This window comes from Eulemur rufifrons, chromosome 17 (genome assembly GCF_041146395.1).
Source record: "Eulemur rufifrons isolate Redbay chromosome 17, OSU_ERuf_1, whole genome shotgun sequence".
Lineage (NCBI taxonomy): Eukaryota > Metazoa > Chordata > Mammalia > Primates > Lemuridae > Eulemur > Eulemur rufifrons.
Window position 1 is genome coordinate 38916395 of NC_090999.1, and position 17001 is coordinate 38933395.

Here is a 17001-nt window from a genome sequence, read left to right on the forward strand (position 1 = left end):
AGTGCCATTTACCCTGGGGAGACTTTACCCCAGGAGAGGCCCACACAGGCCCTCGAAATAGTCTTGGGATCACTTAGGCAGGGAATTTTAGGGTACTAAATGGTTTAGAAGTGGGAGTGGGGGTGCTTTGCATGGACAACATCCCTTTGGCTCTGCAGAATCCTCTGCCCGTGGGACACGGAGGATGGCCAGCAGCACCCTCTAAAGCAAGCGACAAGAGCAACTCTTGCTCGGGACCTAAGGGTGTTACTGCTGATGTGGCATTTCTGCCTTAATCTGGATTGGCTAGAAAATCTAATTAGCCATCTCTCATATTCTAAGCAGCTATATTCTGGGCATACTATATAGTGAAAATAACCAATGTAAGTACTAAAATTACTTTAGTTCAGGTGGTAAAACAATTTCAGTTTTAATACCATGGAGTCTCTGCCACATTAGCACAAGGCGACACATGGCCTTCAGCAAGAAATCTCTGCACACCACATATATACTGCTTAAGAATAAGCTAGTACAAAGAGAACCTTTGTGAGCTTCCAGTGACCAAGTAAAGATTAAAGTTTTTGTCTCAATTTCTCCTTCCTCATTCTCAGTCTACAGAACATCATGAGCCAAGGCTGACCCAAGGTAAGAAGTCAAATCTAATGTCAACCCCTCCCTCTCATTCTCCCTTCTTGTAACACCTCACCCTGACATACCTGAGTTGTCCTCTGTAGGAACGCAAGAAGATATACTTTCCAAAAAAAAAAAGTGTTCTATACCTCTATTTCTCCCTCTCTACTACCAAGTTTTGTCTCTCATCTTTTTTGGCTTTTATCTGGTGGTGGTCAACTAACTAATAGAATAAACTACCTACCATGTACCAATAGGCTAATGAGTGTTATCTGCTCCATAGGTTATCTATCCAAGTTAATTAACCCTGCAAGCAGGTCCTTGAGAACACGTCATTCCATAGTATGTAGGAACGACTCCAACAGAAGGTATATATTGCAAAAATGGGGTGGGGCTGGGCCAGGCCAGTGGCACACAAGCTTCTTGGAACATCTCCAATACACCATACAGCCTGCCCCACTGACAGATTACTGCATATGGACAAAGTACAAGGAATATATGAGAAAGAGAAGAAACTTGTCCTAATAGGTTTGCAGTGCAGTTGAAAAGAGACAGTCTATGTAAAGTGGGAAATGCTTTAATAATACTACAAAATAACACAAGGATGTAAAGGATGAGGTATAAGGCTTTTTCCCTTCTGTTTTCTAATATATTTCTAAAAGTCTCATCTGCCATAAGCCTTCTCCTGAAATTTTTATTAAGAGGCAAAAGATTTAGCCTGTATAGTAAAAGAAACAGCTTGGAAGAACTTAAAACACGTCTCCTTCCTTCTCTGCTCCCTCCTTTTTCCAGTCCTTAGAGTCTGGGCCTGGAGAAGGATGTTTGGAGGTGTTCCCTGTGTGCCCTATGTGCTTCTACCCTTTCAGTCTGGATTTCTGTTAACATATCAGGGTCCTCAAGAGTTATCTTTATTCTTCTGTATGTAAGAGAGAATAGTAATTTCACTTCAGTTTTTCCAGCTGCTTCTTTTCTAGTGCTCTGCCCACAACTTCAAAAGGGTAGGTAATCTTTAAACCCTAGAGCCTTAGACTCAGTCAGAAGACACACATTCTAAATCCAGTTCTAACACTTAGTAGCCAGGGGAAATTATGTAACTCTTCTCTGAGTCTCAGTGTTGTTTGCAAAATGTGGGTTTGTTTCAGCAAATACCCGAACAGCTTACACGGGAGAGCACACGACACAGTGATGCTTTATGTGTCTGGCTGATGTGAGCATTCACGGCAGGTGATCTCTGCTTTGGGATTTCTCAGAACAAGATCAGATGCATTTGTTTATCCAGTTAACAAATATTTTGTTGAGCACCTACTATGTGTCTGAATCTCCACTGAGCACTTGTAAGAACCACTGGAGCTATAAGCCGCCCAGCTGCTGCCGGACAGTTTCTCTTTCTCAGTTACCTTGCTTCCAGTTTCATCCCTTTTGGAAAATAGTTAAGAATATGTGTCATGTGTGCTTGCTTAAATTGTACCTATTTGCAGCATTTTGGAATGATGCCTATCCCTCTCTGGGCTTCATTATACATCAAAATTCCCACACTTGGTGTACCTTCAAGGCACAGAAGTCAGCACAGTCTCTAAGAAATTCTCTCCTGGGCTTGATAGAAGAGAATCAAAATACATCTGGATTTCATCAAGTCTGGTTTTCAGGCTGTCAAGGGATGCTGAAGTTGGTAGGGATAAATTAAATTATTAAGCCTGGAAGTTTCCAACAGTGTAGGGAGAAAAGTAGTAATGAGCAGCACGTAGCAATTATAAGCGAGCTCACACACTGCACACCAGGACCGGTCCGATACTGATTCTGCCGTCCGAAGGTGCTCCTCATTCTGCCACCACAGAAATAGAAAACATAACAAGCAAATATCTGAAGAGTAATTCCTGCTCAGTTGAATCCCTAGTTAGAACCAAAAAAAAAAGCAGACTAGCTTGTTTGAAGCTTGAACACAAAGAGCACCTTTCTATGGACAGTTGATTACCCAAAGCAGTGTGACTTTGGTACAAGTGTTGTTACAAGTGTGCAGTAACACTTGGGTATCTGAAGGATCCCTTTCAACTATTAGTTCTGCAGAAATCACATATTGAACCATCCATTAAAAGGGAAAATTCATAGCTGTTCAGATCCCAGCAAAGCTAATTGACCCACCAGGACAGAGCAGGGGGTTATAAACACCCTTTGGTATAACTGTTGGAAAAAAATCATTGATTATATAATCATTAGTTCTGTATGCCCTTAATGACCTCAATTTTCCCTGATCTACATTAATATTAGAAGGAGAATGAGTGCTCTCAAAAACATGAAAGAAAAATATAGAAAATAACATGATTTTCAACTCTTTCTCTTCAAATACCCATTTTTTCCATATGCTTATGATGAGTGAGAGAGAGAGGAGAAAAACTAGGCCATTGGGGGGTCCAAAGTTAGAGGAACCCCTGGCCAAAGAATGTGTAGTCAGGGCTGCCACTTTGCACAACCCCATTGTTGCATCCTCTTTTCACTTTCCATAAAATTTACCTCCAGGATTGTGCAGCGCACGACCTGCGTGCCATGCACAGTGACCCTGTCTACAGGGCACCCAGTAATCCACTAAAAGGGAAAGGGCACCCAGCCCAGGAAAATGCCTTGTTGCCCAGTGAGCTAGTTCAGTCCTCAGGAGTCAAGGAAAAGAAAGAGAGTGCTCACTGACTTTAATAATTACTCAAGAAGTCCCACAAATAGACGCAGAAGAAGGATCTGAGAACTGTAAAATATTTGATTCTGTAATCACAAGAGAGGAAAGTCTTTCCATTTGAATTATCTTCAGACAAACAAAACCACAATGAGAATGGCTGAGCACACAGTTTTCCTGTCTTCACACCCACACACCTGGCGGAACACATCAATAAGCAGAGAAAACATTCTCCCAATTTCCAGGGATGATGCGTACTGGAGAGAGGCACCTCCCCTTTGATCAACTTTGAAAACATTAAGCCATATAGTTTAAGGTTTTGTTGCAGCCTGAAAAATGGAGTTGTGACCCTGAATATATGGCATTTAAGGACAAGGGATTTCTATCGGGCCAGATGAAGGATATGCCTGGACCTTAGTCAGGTGACCAAGCGTTATTCATGTGTGAAGTGTTCTTAATCCAAACAGTTCAGAATGGCAGAGGAAGCTGCTTTACTGGGATGTGTCAGAAGCAGGATCTCTGAGAAGCCAAAATGAAAAGGACAGGTAACCCTAATTTGGGGCTGGTTCCTGGAATGCCCTCTCCTGCCCTCTTCTAGCCATGCCCTCCATGGAGCCAGGAGTCTGTAGGGCTGTGGGACATCCCCACTCACAGGGACAACGTCCCTTCTAGGCTGTGCCCCGGGTACTCATGATCCTGGAATTCCGTGCCCCAATGGTCCAGCTCCCAGGGTCTGTGCAGGTCTTTACCCTCCCCAGGGAAGACCACCTCACAGCCAGTGTGCACGTCCCTAGGCCTAACGGGGGCCATGGGCATCTGCTGGAGTGTGGGTATGAACAAAGCTTGAATGAGCAGGCTGGCTCATCTACACACATTCTTACAAGGCTCCTCCAGCTGCATAGGGAGCCAGGGCAAGAAGAGAAGAGAGAAGGCTGTGAGATGGGAGGGCCTCTTGTCCTGGGCCATCAAATGTTAGGGGTGGGCCTGTAATGGGATCCATCACATACTGAAATGAGTACTAGGCAATAATCCCAAGAACCATCTTCTTTCTCTTTCTCTCTCTCTCCCCCCTCCCCACTCCTATACTTACAGTGACCACATAACTTATTATCTGAACCAGGACACTGTTGAATGTGAAATAGACCTTCACTAGAAGGACATCAGCTCAATAGGTAAGGCCAACTGTCCTGCAAACTGGGATGTAAGTCATCCCAGCTGGGTCAAACCACCGAGAGCGTCTTCCCTTATAATTATTCCTCACTACCGCTGATCCCAGAGATCCATAAGTAATTGCCATCCATTGCATCCAGCATTTTTCTTCCTCATCAGGTTCTTTTCCCCCTCATTAGAGAGTGTTTATGCTGGGTGCACCCAAGAGGTAAATAAAACCTCATTCCTGTCATGCACAACAGACTTTGGGTATGTCTCTTGTATCACATATAGTTCCCAGCTTCTGTGGTTTTTCTGCAAAGGTTGTTCAGTCTGTTAAGTTTGCAGGTTGACATCCTAAATAAAAGGGATAGAAAATAAGAGGGAAACCTAGGAAACCAGAGAACCATCAGAAACCCCTACAAACACACCAAAGAAAATTGGATACTAGGATTCCTGCAGGAGGTGGAAAATCAAAGATAAATAGTAAACAGACCTGTAAAAGAAAACACTGTGGCTGGGCTTTTCTGGAGCCAAGCCTGCACTGGGCCTATGAATTCAGGATTTAATCAGGACCAGGTGGCACTTTCCAGAAGCTCAAGCCCTAGAGGAGGGAGTTTCTGGGAAGGCCTATAGCCTGATGTCATCTCACAGCTGTTGCACAACACACACACATACACACACACACACACACTTTGTTCCTACAGTGGGTCCAGTCAGTCCTACTGTCCACTACTATTTACCAGCAGTTCTTAAACATGACCACATATCTCGGTTACCCTGGGAGCCTCCCTGACATACAGATTCCCAAGCAGCACCCCACAGACACTGGACCAGGAGGTCTGGGGTGAGGCTGGGACATTTCTACCCTTAGTAAACAATCCGGATGACTATGAAAGCAAAACATTCTAACCCCTGGAGAAGCTCGGCTAGGGCAGCACAAGCCGAACTCTGTCTGACCAGGATGCAGTCACGCCCTCGTGCTGTTTCTCCCAGTCTCTTCCTATGTGGGGGTCTTCCCAGAGAGAGCTGAAGATGCTCTACCCAATACCATGGCAACAAGGCACTACAACAAACAGCTGTCCTTTCCTGCCACGACCAAGCTCCAACCAATTGCCAATTCCAACATGTTCTGAAATGTTTCTCTCTCATTCTCTTTCATGAGAAACTGTTTGAGCTTTATTAAGACATAAAAGTACACATATGCAGCAAGTTTATGAAAACTTTAGAATGGTCCATTTTTTTTTCCAACCGACAGCCTTTAGTTCATGATCCAGTGATAAAACTGTTCCTTTGAATGAAATTTTAACCCATTTCTTTCCTTCCTCCTCTCCTTCCTCCTCCTTCCACACTCATACTGTAATCTGTGGGCTTTTTGTTGAATTAGTGATTCTCACTGAATAAAGGCCCAACCCTTCTAGAAGAACACATCAATGTCTCCAGGAAACCATGTAATTTTTCTATTTGTGAAGATGAACCAAATGTTTTCAAAGGGTAAGAAACACTGCTAGCTGCTTCTCCAATTCATCCAGAATAGGGACGGGAGAAAATTATGGTAATCAATCAGCTTGAATTTTGTGTTTTACAAACAGTGTGGTATGATCACAAGCAAGCCTAAGTTTATAAGTCATTGACATAGAAGAATTAATAAGTTATATTAGAGAAATACTATCAGGTAAAAATCTCTCCTTGTCAACAGAAAGGCAGACCATGGGAATCCAGTCGTCACTCGGATGTTGTCATCACAGGCAAACCTGATGACAAGTCAGCTGTTGACACAGCAGAGGGAGTTAAAAGAGCTCTACTCCCCTGGCACAGTTCTGCTGTTCAGTGATACCGGCTTGGTAAGGCAATCAGTGCCCTGATTGCTGCTTCCCCTGGGAGCAGCCACCGCCTGTCTCCACGGTTATTCCCACAGATCTCAGGGATGGAGCCATTACAAGAGAGAGCTCTGATCTTGATAGCTGAAAATCTCAACATAGCGTGACAACGGTGCCTCCTCGCCACAGGAGCAAGTCGATGCTAAGCACGTATCCCAGTTTCCACTCATCATACTAACATGGCTTGGGAGAGTGTGGAGATGTAAACATTAAAATTAAAAAGACCAGACCTGTGGGCACGCTTGTAGCTCTGACTCAGGCACTGCAAAGGCAATATATGTCACCTACACATTTGTACCCCTGTAATATTCTGAAATAAAAAAAAAAAAAACAGACCTGAATGTGGGGAATGCACCGACTTCCTGAACTTGTGTTAAGCTGAAGAAATATCTCCTCAATATACTAGTCCTTAGCATATTGTTATTTCATTAACTTATGCCTAATTTCTCTGGCTTTATTGTTCTTTTCACTAACCTTTAATTTTCCTAAGGTAGTTTAAAAGTGAGGCTAAAGGCTCACCTTCCATAAATCATAACTTCTATAAATCATAACATATAAGGCATGCATAATTCCATTTTTATAAACATAGATTAGTCATGAAATAGCTTGAAAGAAAGTTGTGTTTTGTTTGGGGGGTTTTTTGAGACAGAGTCTCACTATGTTGCCCTGGTAGAGTGCAGTGGCATCATGGTAACTCACTGTAGCCTCAAACTCCTGAGTTCAAGTGATTCTTCCTGCCTCAGCCTCCCAAGTAGCTGGGACTACAGATGTGCACCACCACTCCTGGCTAAATTTTCTATTTTTAGTAGAGATGGGTTCTCACTCTTGCTCAGGCTGGACTTGGAACTCCTGAGCTCAAGCAATCCCCCTGTCTCAGCCTTCCCAAGTACTAGGATTACATGCATGAGCCACTGCACACAGCCTGAAAGACAGTTTTAGAAGGATGTGCATGGCGATATTCACACTGGTCAGTTTGGGATGGTCCAAGATTCCTGTTCCTAACTCTTTTCTACTATAAACATATATTACCTGTATTCTTTTTGAGCTCATAAAATGGGGTGGAAAATATTGAAGTTATTTACCAATGTAAGCTATCATGAGACATTATAATTACAGATACTCTTCAACTTACGTTGAGGTTATATACCAATAAATCCATCACAAGTTGAAAATATCTTTAAGTCAAAAAGACACTTAATACACCTATCCTACAGAAATCATAGCTTAGCCTAGTCTACTTTAAATGTGCTCAGAACACTTACATTAGCCAACAGTTGGGCAAAAGCATCTAATACAAAGCCTATTTTGTAATAAAGTGTTGAAAATCTCATGTAATTTACTGAATACTATACTGAAAGTGAAAAACAGAATGGCCAAATGGGTACTTGCAGTTTCTACTAAATGAGTATTGTTTTGCACCTTCATAAAGTCGAACCATTGTAAGTCGGTGACCATCCATATTTCAAAACTATAGGAACAAATGGCTAACACTGGGCTTCTGACCCTATCAGTTCTTTTGCTATTATTATGTGCTGTTCTATCATTGCCAAAATCCATCCACTAAGGTGAGTGGAAGAATTTGTCTGCAGCCTTATTTTAAAAGCACCAAGACAGGGAGCAATGGTAGCTTACTTATTCTCCTGCAATAGCCACTAATTTCTCAAATTATCTGCTTGTTTTTCAAGACAGATACTCTCCCAGAAAAAGTAAATAAGGATTTCCCCTATGAAAGAATTGAAAAATGCATTCATTTTAAAATTACTCAATGTCACAAATGACGTTTCAATTGTAGAGTTCTTCTTGCTCCCACTTTTAGTGCAGACTATACAGCAAGAGGTAGATACAAAATATGTTTCCTAAGAGGATTTAAATTGGCTCTATTAATCTTTTTCTGACTTCAAGACAATGTTTAAAAATAAATGTCTGGTTTAACATTTTACAAATGTTTCTTTTTAAACATTAATTTTTTCCTCTGTGCACCACAAGAGAGAGATTTTGTACCAGGGATCTAAGTCAGGAATATCTCAATGAGATTGAAATCACCCAAGGCAGCCTCCATCTCCTCGTCTCCATCACTCAGGGGCTTGCCTAATCACACTTTAGAGCCTGTTATCACCTAGAATTGTCTCATTTTCAAGATCTGACATTTTGAAATCCCCCTCTCTAGTGACAACCTCAAATTTTTCCACTTTTCTACTCTTTCCTCCTGCTGAATTGATCCTGCCCTTTCATTGTCCTCTGCGGTTGACTCTGCTCTTCATTTTCTTATTTCTCCCAAGCTTCTTGAACTGGGACATGCATGCCCACCCCCTATAGAGCCTAGTCTTAGAAAAGCATGGCATATATATTTTAGATGTCTGTTTTACTCAATAAAAATTGCTTACTATTTTATTTTAAATTAAAACAAATATAGATCCATGATGGAATTTTAAATATTTTAAAGATAAAACTTAAGACTTCAGAAGTTTCTACTAGGTTACTTTGAGCCAGGGTCCCAAGTCTCAGAGATAAGCTTGCTTTCTTCTCTGCCATGATGTTTCTCAGGGAAAAGTTTGGGGAGCATTAACCCAGCCTATTCATCTTCCTCTTGCCTTCATGGCCTATGGTCAACCATTTTCAATCAAATTCTCTCTGACCTCTGAGATTGCCTAGTACTCTTGACCTTCCACTAAAACCTTTCCTCAAACTGACCCCATCCATTTCTTCTGTATCAATTATGGGGTGTCACTAGAGAAAGTCACACAACAATGCATTGTAGAACCAGGCCCCTCAATAAATCCTAAGCTCTGGCCATCACTAGACCATCCCTTTTTTCATGTATAATGTACATCCTAACTTTCTCCATTCCTTTTGTATCCTCGAATATACTTCTGACTTTCTCAACAAATAGCTTCATTGCTTACTCTACAAAGATTGAGACAATTTTAAGTGAATGAACTCAATCTTCCCTCCCTCCACATTAAATCCCATAGGTGGAGGGACACAGACTCTTTCTTCCCTCCAATAGTAGAGGAGTGTCCCTGTACTTCCCTTCATTCCCCACCCTCCTCCCCTCATTCCCCACCCTCTCTGACTGCTCCCACCCAGTCTCCCTCACCAGCTCCCCTCCCTATGCCCACCCCACAGGCAACATTCTCTTAGTGACTGAACACATTCCATGTCTTCAACAATCATGTCTATGTAAAGGACTTTCAATTCCACAGCCTCCAGCCCTTGTCCCAACACAGGCGTATGTCATTGTATTGCACTTTGCTTTATTGTACTTTACAGATGTTGTGTTTTTTACAAATTGAAGGTTTGTGGCAACCCTGCATTGAGCAAGTCTGTTGGCACCATTGTTCCAAGAGCTTGTGCTCACTTCATGTCTCTGTCACATTTTGATAATTCTCAAAATATTTTAACTTTTTCATTATTACTATATCTATTATGGTGATCTATGATCAGTGATCTTTGATGTTATATTGTAATTGTTTTAGGGCACCATGAACTGCACCCATATGACAGAGGACTTAATCAATAAATGTTGTGTGTGTTCTGACTGTTCCCCCATATCTCTCCCCTCCTCAGGCCTCCCTATTCCCTGAGACACCACAGTATTGAAATTAGGCCAATTAATAACATCTCCAATGTCAGCTTTAAGTGTTCAAGTGAAAGGAAGAGTTGTATGTCTCTCACTTTAAATCAAAAGCTAGAAATGATTAAGTGTAGTGAAGAAGGCATGCTGAAAGCTGAGAGAGGCTGAGAGCTAGGTCTCTTACATCAAACTCTAAGCCAAGGTGTGAACACAAACGAAAAGTTCTCGAAGGAAATTAAAACTGATATTCCAGTGAACATGTGAATGATAAGAAAGTGAAACAGCCTTATTGCTGATACGGAGAAAGTTTTAGTGGTCTAGATAGAAAACCAAAGCAGCCACAACATTCCCTTAAGCCAAACCCTAATCTATAGCAAGGCCCTTTTCAATACTACGAAGGCTAAGACAGGTAAGGAAGCTGCAGAAGCAAAACAGATGCTAGCAGAGTTTGGTTCATGAGGTTTAAGAAAAGAGGTCATTTCCATAACAGAAAAGTGTAAGGTAGAGCAGCAAGTGCTGATGTAGAAGTTGCAGCAAGTTATGTAGAAGATCTAGCTAAGATCATTGATGGAGGTGGCTACGCTAAACAATAGAGTTTCAATGTATACAAAGTAGTCTTATATTGGAAGAAGATGTTATCTAGGACTTTCATAGCTAGAGAGAAGAAATCAATGCCTGGACTCAAAACTTCAAAGGACAGGCTGAGTCTCTTCTTAGGGACTAATGCAGGTGGTGGCTTTAACTTGAAGCCAATGCTCATTTACAATTCCAAAAATCCTTGGGCCCTTAAGAATTATGCTAAATCTACTCAGCCTGTGCTCTACAAATGTAACAAAAAAGCCTAGATGACAGCACATCTGTTTACAGTATGGTTTATTGACTATTTTAAGCCCACTATTGAGACCTACTACTCAGAAAAAAGATTCCTTTGAAAATATGACTGCTCATTGACAATGTGCCAAGTAACCCAAGAGCTCTGATGAAGAGCTCCTGTTGTTTCCATGCCTGCTACACTCAACATCCATTCTGCAGCCTGTTGATCAAGGAGCCATTTCAACTTTCAAGTCTTATTACTTAAGAAATACATTTCATAGGCTATAGCTGCCACAGATAGTAATTCCTCTGATGGATCCGGGCAAAGTAAATTGAAAACCTTCTGGAAAGGATTTACCATTCTACATGCCATTATGAACATTCATGATTTATGGGAGGAGGTCAAAATAACAACATTAACAGGCATTTGGGAGAAGTTGATTCCAACTCTCATGGATAACTTTGAGGGGTTCAAGTCTTCATCAGAGGAAGTAACTGCTGATGTGATGGAAATAGCAAGAGAAATAGAATTAGAAGTGGAGCCTGAATATGTGACTAAATTGCTGCAATCTCATGATAAAACTTGAACACTTGAGGAGTTGCTTCTTATGGATGAGCAAAGGAAGTGGTTTCTTGAGACAGAATCTACTCCTGGTGAAGAACCTGTGAATATGTTGAAATGACAACAAAAGGATTTAGAATATTACATAAATTTAATTAATAAAACAGCAGCAGGGTTTGAGAGGACTGACTCCAATTTTGAAAGAAGTTCTACTGTGGATAAAATGCTATCAAACAGCATCACATGCTACAGAGACACCTTTTGTGAAAAGTTTAAAAGGTTTCAAAGATTTATTGGGACATAACCCTATCATAAGTCAAGGAGCATCTGAATGGAGAGAGAGAGGGAAAGAGAACAAGCACTCTTATATTTTGGGACAACTGGTGAAATCTGAATAAAGTCTACCGATCAGATAACAGTTGTAGATCAATATTAAATTTTTTTATTTTGATAATATATAGCAAATTCATATAAATGAAAGTTCTTATTTTTAAGAAATATACGCTAAATATTTAGGGGTAAAGAAGCATGTCTGTAACTTACCCTCAAAGGGTTTAGAAAAATACTCTTACTATGTATGTTAGAGAACAAGAGAATGATAAAGCAAATGTGGCAAAGTGTTAACAGTTGGAAAACCAGCTGAAGAATATTCACAAGCTCTTTGACAATTCTTATCATTTTTCTCTAAATCAAAATTATTACAAAATATTAACAAAAAAAAAAAAAAAAGCGAACCAATCTCCTTGTTGCCCCTGGCACACACAGACCGGATCATGGCCCTCCCCTGCCACTCCACTCCTCAGATCCCCTCATTAAAGTGTCAAGGCTCCCCATGCAGACCCAATAAAGCCCCAGATGCTCAGCTGACATGCAAAGTAATCCATAACCTCCCCTCCCACCCTTTCCATTCCGACTTTGTGGTGCCCTTCCTGACAACATGCACTCTACTCCCTCCCCATTGTTTGGCTTGCCATGACCTCACCCCAGCCCCCTAGAATTGTCGGACTCCCATACCTTTGAAGAGGCTGTTTTCTTTACCTAGACTGGAATCCCCTTCCTTCCTAAAGATAAGCAACAAAGTCACACCCTTCCCTCAAGGCCTAATTTGAATCCTATTTCTTCCAAATGGCTTCTTAGATCCACCCAGTTGGAACTTGTTCACCTTACCCTACCCTCCCAAAGCAGATGTTGACCTCTGTATTTGGCTTACTGTCTCAGTCCTTTTGAGATGATATAACAAAATACCCTAGACTGGAGAATTTGTAAACAGCAGAAATTTATTGCTCATATTAATAGTTCTGGAGGCTGGGAAGTTAAAGTCAAGGTGCCAGCAGATTTGGTGTCTGGTGAGGACCCATTCCTCATATTAATAGATGCCACCTTCAATGTGTCCTCACATGGTAGAATGGGCAAGCAGGCTCCCTCAAGCCTCTTTTATAAGGGCATCAATTCCACTCATGAGGGCATTGACCTAATCACCTCCCAAAGGCCCCACCTCTTAATCACGCCACACTGAGGATAAAGTTTCAATATATGAATTTGAGTGGGATTCAAACATTCAGACCCTAACACTTACCAGCACTTGGCCTTGAATTGTAAATTTTATTTATGTGTCTTTTACTCGCCAGATTAGGAGTTTGCAGAGGTTGATAATAATGTGGTTTTTATCTTTATACCCCTTGCTCCCTCTTGCAGAATTTTGCAGAAATTATGTATTTCAAAATTCAAAACATGTGTGCTGCCAAGGCTGATCAGGGCCTTGGGGCAGCTGAGAGAAGAAGGTGCAGTTCCAGTTCTGAGTTTATTAGTGGGTTTATATGTTCTATGTTGAAAGTAAAGCCATTCAAGCACTTAGACTATAGGATGAAGCTCTAACATGCAGTAAGAGAAGCTCCACACACTCTTTCCCGGCAACAGTCATGTCAAGGGTGGATAGTTGTAGCCAGAAAGAGCCAAGGCCAAGGCCTGGACATTGGGAAAACCTACATTTGGAGGCATAGTAAGTCACCCTATGGTCCCCAAATATGGTTTTTCCATTAAAGCTCCAGCTTATTACTTCCTAAAACTCATCTTATAGTAAACAAAAATTCACCACTCTTAAGTAGGACCTAAATAAAGGATCCATTCTTTTTTCTTATATTCATTTAGTGAGTATCAATCAATGTATATCATATACCAGAAAGTATTCTACATTCTGAGGATACATTAGTGTACAAAACAAAGTCTCTGTTCACAGAGAATTTACCAGAACTACACATTGCTTCAGTGACCTTGCAAATCTGAAAACTCCGAGACTTCCTAGAACAAGTTATTTATTTGCTATGAACTTCACTTCCCTCATTTGTTAGAGAAAAAAGTCAAAATTTCACTACCCACATCACACAGAGTGGCAGTGAGGATTGAGTGAAATATCATCTATAAAGTATCTAATATACAATCTGACATTCAGTAGATAATCAATAAATGGTAATATTTAATTATGATTACGTACTAACCTAAAACTACTAGAGTTATCATTCACTATCCCTTGGAACAAAACCTCATGAATAATACTGTTAGCATATCCTAAATCTAGTCATTCAGATATATTCTTCATGAGTTTTGCTATTTCTGCATTCAACTTTGCACTATACTCAATACTTTACTCCAAGTATTAACTGTAAAATCATAGGTTTTACATGCAAGCTCCAATATTTCCTAATACACATTAAAATTATAAGTCCATTCATGTGACAGAGCATCTAAAATTAACTCGGATGTCACCAGAAGAATGCTGGGTCTACTTTGGAAACCACTTCTCCATATGCTCAATTTGGCAGAACTGATCTCAGTATCTAAATTTGGTTCATTTAAATGAAACACATTTTGGAGAGCTCTGCCATCCTCTCATAATCTCCACTGCTACTCTCCTAACACGGCCCCTCCACGTCTCTCTCCGACACATTGTCATAGCCTCCCAACTTCTAGCCTTGCCTCCCTACAGCTTGTTCTCCACACATAGCCAGAAATCAGGTCATGCCTCTCCCCTGCCCCAAATCTATCAATGGGTGGCCATTCTTTGGATAAATGTAGAGATCTTCCTGTCGCCTACAAAGGACCTACATGATCTGGCCCCTGGCTGTCTCCCCCAGCACATTTCTGCCATTCTTCCCATTGGAAGTACAGCAGCGTCATTCAGGCAGTCTTTCCACCTGCTGATCCCTCTGGGTGCAGTATGCCTTGGCCAGATGGTTGTGCCTCATTTCAGCAGCTTTCCCCAAACACCTGATCCAAAAAGCGCCTCCTCCATCACCCCCTCTCTGCTCACTTTGCTTTATTTTCTCCATAACACTTACTACTACCAAACATTACATAATGTATTTCATGCATTTGTTTAATGTCTGTCAAGCCCTATTAGATTATAAGCTCCAGGAGGGCTTGTATTTTGTCTATGTTTGCACTACTATATTACTAATGCCTGAAATAGTATGGAAGCCACTCAACAAATACTTGTTGCTTGAAGACACGCATCAATGGGCAAAGGGTGGATAACCAGCATTCTTTGAAACACATTCAGTTTGAGGTTTCTCCAGGACATGTAGGAAGAAATGCAAATGAGTTTAGGAGAGAGGAAAGCAAAAAGCAAGAACATGTGAAAGCAAGACTAAAAACCCACAGACTCACCCACCAAAGGCTCCTGGAATAGTGGCCCAAAAATACAGAAATTGGTCAGAGACACAGTAGAGCTCAGGGATAAATATGAATAGAATTTAAAAAGAATCAACTTCATTATTCAAGAATTTGTGATGCTTAATTTGGTTAAAAAAGGGGGTTGGGGGGAAATGTGTAAGTAAATAAAATTTTTCATTTTAGCCTTTAATGACAACCTACTCCCTTACAAAGCTTTAAAAACAAATGCTGAAAAATAACTAGGTAGAAGTTTTTTGTTTGTTTTTTGTTTTTGTTTTGTTTCTTCCTAGTCTGTAGTAGTAAAATTTTCAAAAAGGAGGCTGCTAAGATGGAGAAAAAGAGTGAAATGACATCTGGTTGATTAACTGCATTAGTGGCGTCAACTCATGGCCTCCCTATAACATATACCTTTTGACTCATAACTTCATATTCCTCCACTGTGACTCTGAGTTCCACCATGACTTGCTTTGGCCAGTGGGTATTAGCAAATGTGACACAAACAGAGACTTGAAAAGTCCATGTATGTTGTCAACTACACTTTTAAATGATTGGGCTTGCCTATTCTTGGACCTCAGACACTATCGTGAGAACGTGCCTGGAATAGCCTGCCTGCTGGAGGGATATAAGAGGCATGTGAAGGGATGTTGAGTTTCCCAATCAAGGCCGTCTCAGACTGCCAGCTAACTGCTAATGCGTGAGTACTAAGCCTGCTAAAATAATTAGAACCTAGCTTAGATAAGCAGAACTCCCACTGACTGTTAGGAAAATAATAATTTTCATTTTAGGACACTATGTTTTGGAGCCATTTGTCACACAGCACCAGCTAACTGATATAGCTTGGATAATTATCCTCCAAATAACAAAGAAATTTAAAGAGCAGATTGAGAGGGATAGGGATTTCTCTAAATTCAAATTCAAGATCATAATTATAAAATATCTTCTCTAAAAGCCAAAAGAATTAAAATGACAAATTACCTAAGCAAAAGAGATCTGAATTTTCTGGTTAAATTATGAGGAAATATGTTCAACACACTTGCAATTCAAAGCCAAACCATTAGCACCCCCTTAAATTACAAAAGTGGGATGATCTTTTACAAGTATTAATATAAATGTGTTATACCGAGTAGATTGTTGATTTTCTTTGTGGGCTCCAAGAAAAACAAAATGGAGCCACATGTGTTCTCATCCTTCAGTAATTCTACTCTAGCCTCATCACAGAGAACTTCTCATTTCCACAGCACTAGAGTCTATTTTCATTAAAGGAAGCTATTTCTTCTTTTATCTTTAAAAATTTAACTACCTTCCTGTATACATGCCAACTTCACTTAAAGAACTATAACTAAAATAAACCAACAACAATTTGCTTCTATTCAGACTTTTGTACTGGCATAAGAACCACCTTTTCCCCTTCCAAGGTTATCCTTCTTTCTTTTTTCCTTGCATATTTCCCAGGAGCCCTACACCAAAGCATAAACTTTCATGTTAGAGAAGTGAATAACAAAGCAGACACCCAAGGAATACATATGCTGTTTGAAGAGGCTTTCTCACCCAACCTCCTTCATGCTTATAGACTCATACCCAGCTCAGTCGACAATTTTAGTTCATGCAGAATCCATTTCATATCCTGTTCCATAAACATACACATCTTTGTATGAGAAGAAAATGGACCAAATTGAGAACATTATTAAAGAAACAAGTAATAATATGTACTTGTATTCTCATATGCTTAGTCTCTGCTCTTCCTTGTATGATAAGCAAAGCCTGGATTCTTTTTTTGTTATTGTTCAGTATCAGGCTTTTTAACTTACTAAATTAAAACATATTTTACAGTTGTAAGTTGCATGTGAATGGATATTTCATAATATATCTAACCAGCCCCTGTGTAGGACCTAGGGATGCAGAGATGGAGAGGGATGCGGGGTGAGGTGCAGGGAGCAGGGTCTGATTGCCCAGCAGAGGGAGGGAATACGGAAGAGAAGGCGCAAAGGCAGCAAAGGTGCAGCAGGATGGGGTTCCCCCCAGGTCTGCAGTGACGAGCAAGCAGGCAGGTCGCATCCAAAGCATTGGGCTCTAACTCAGGCAT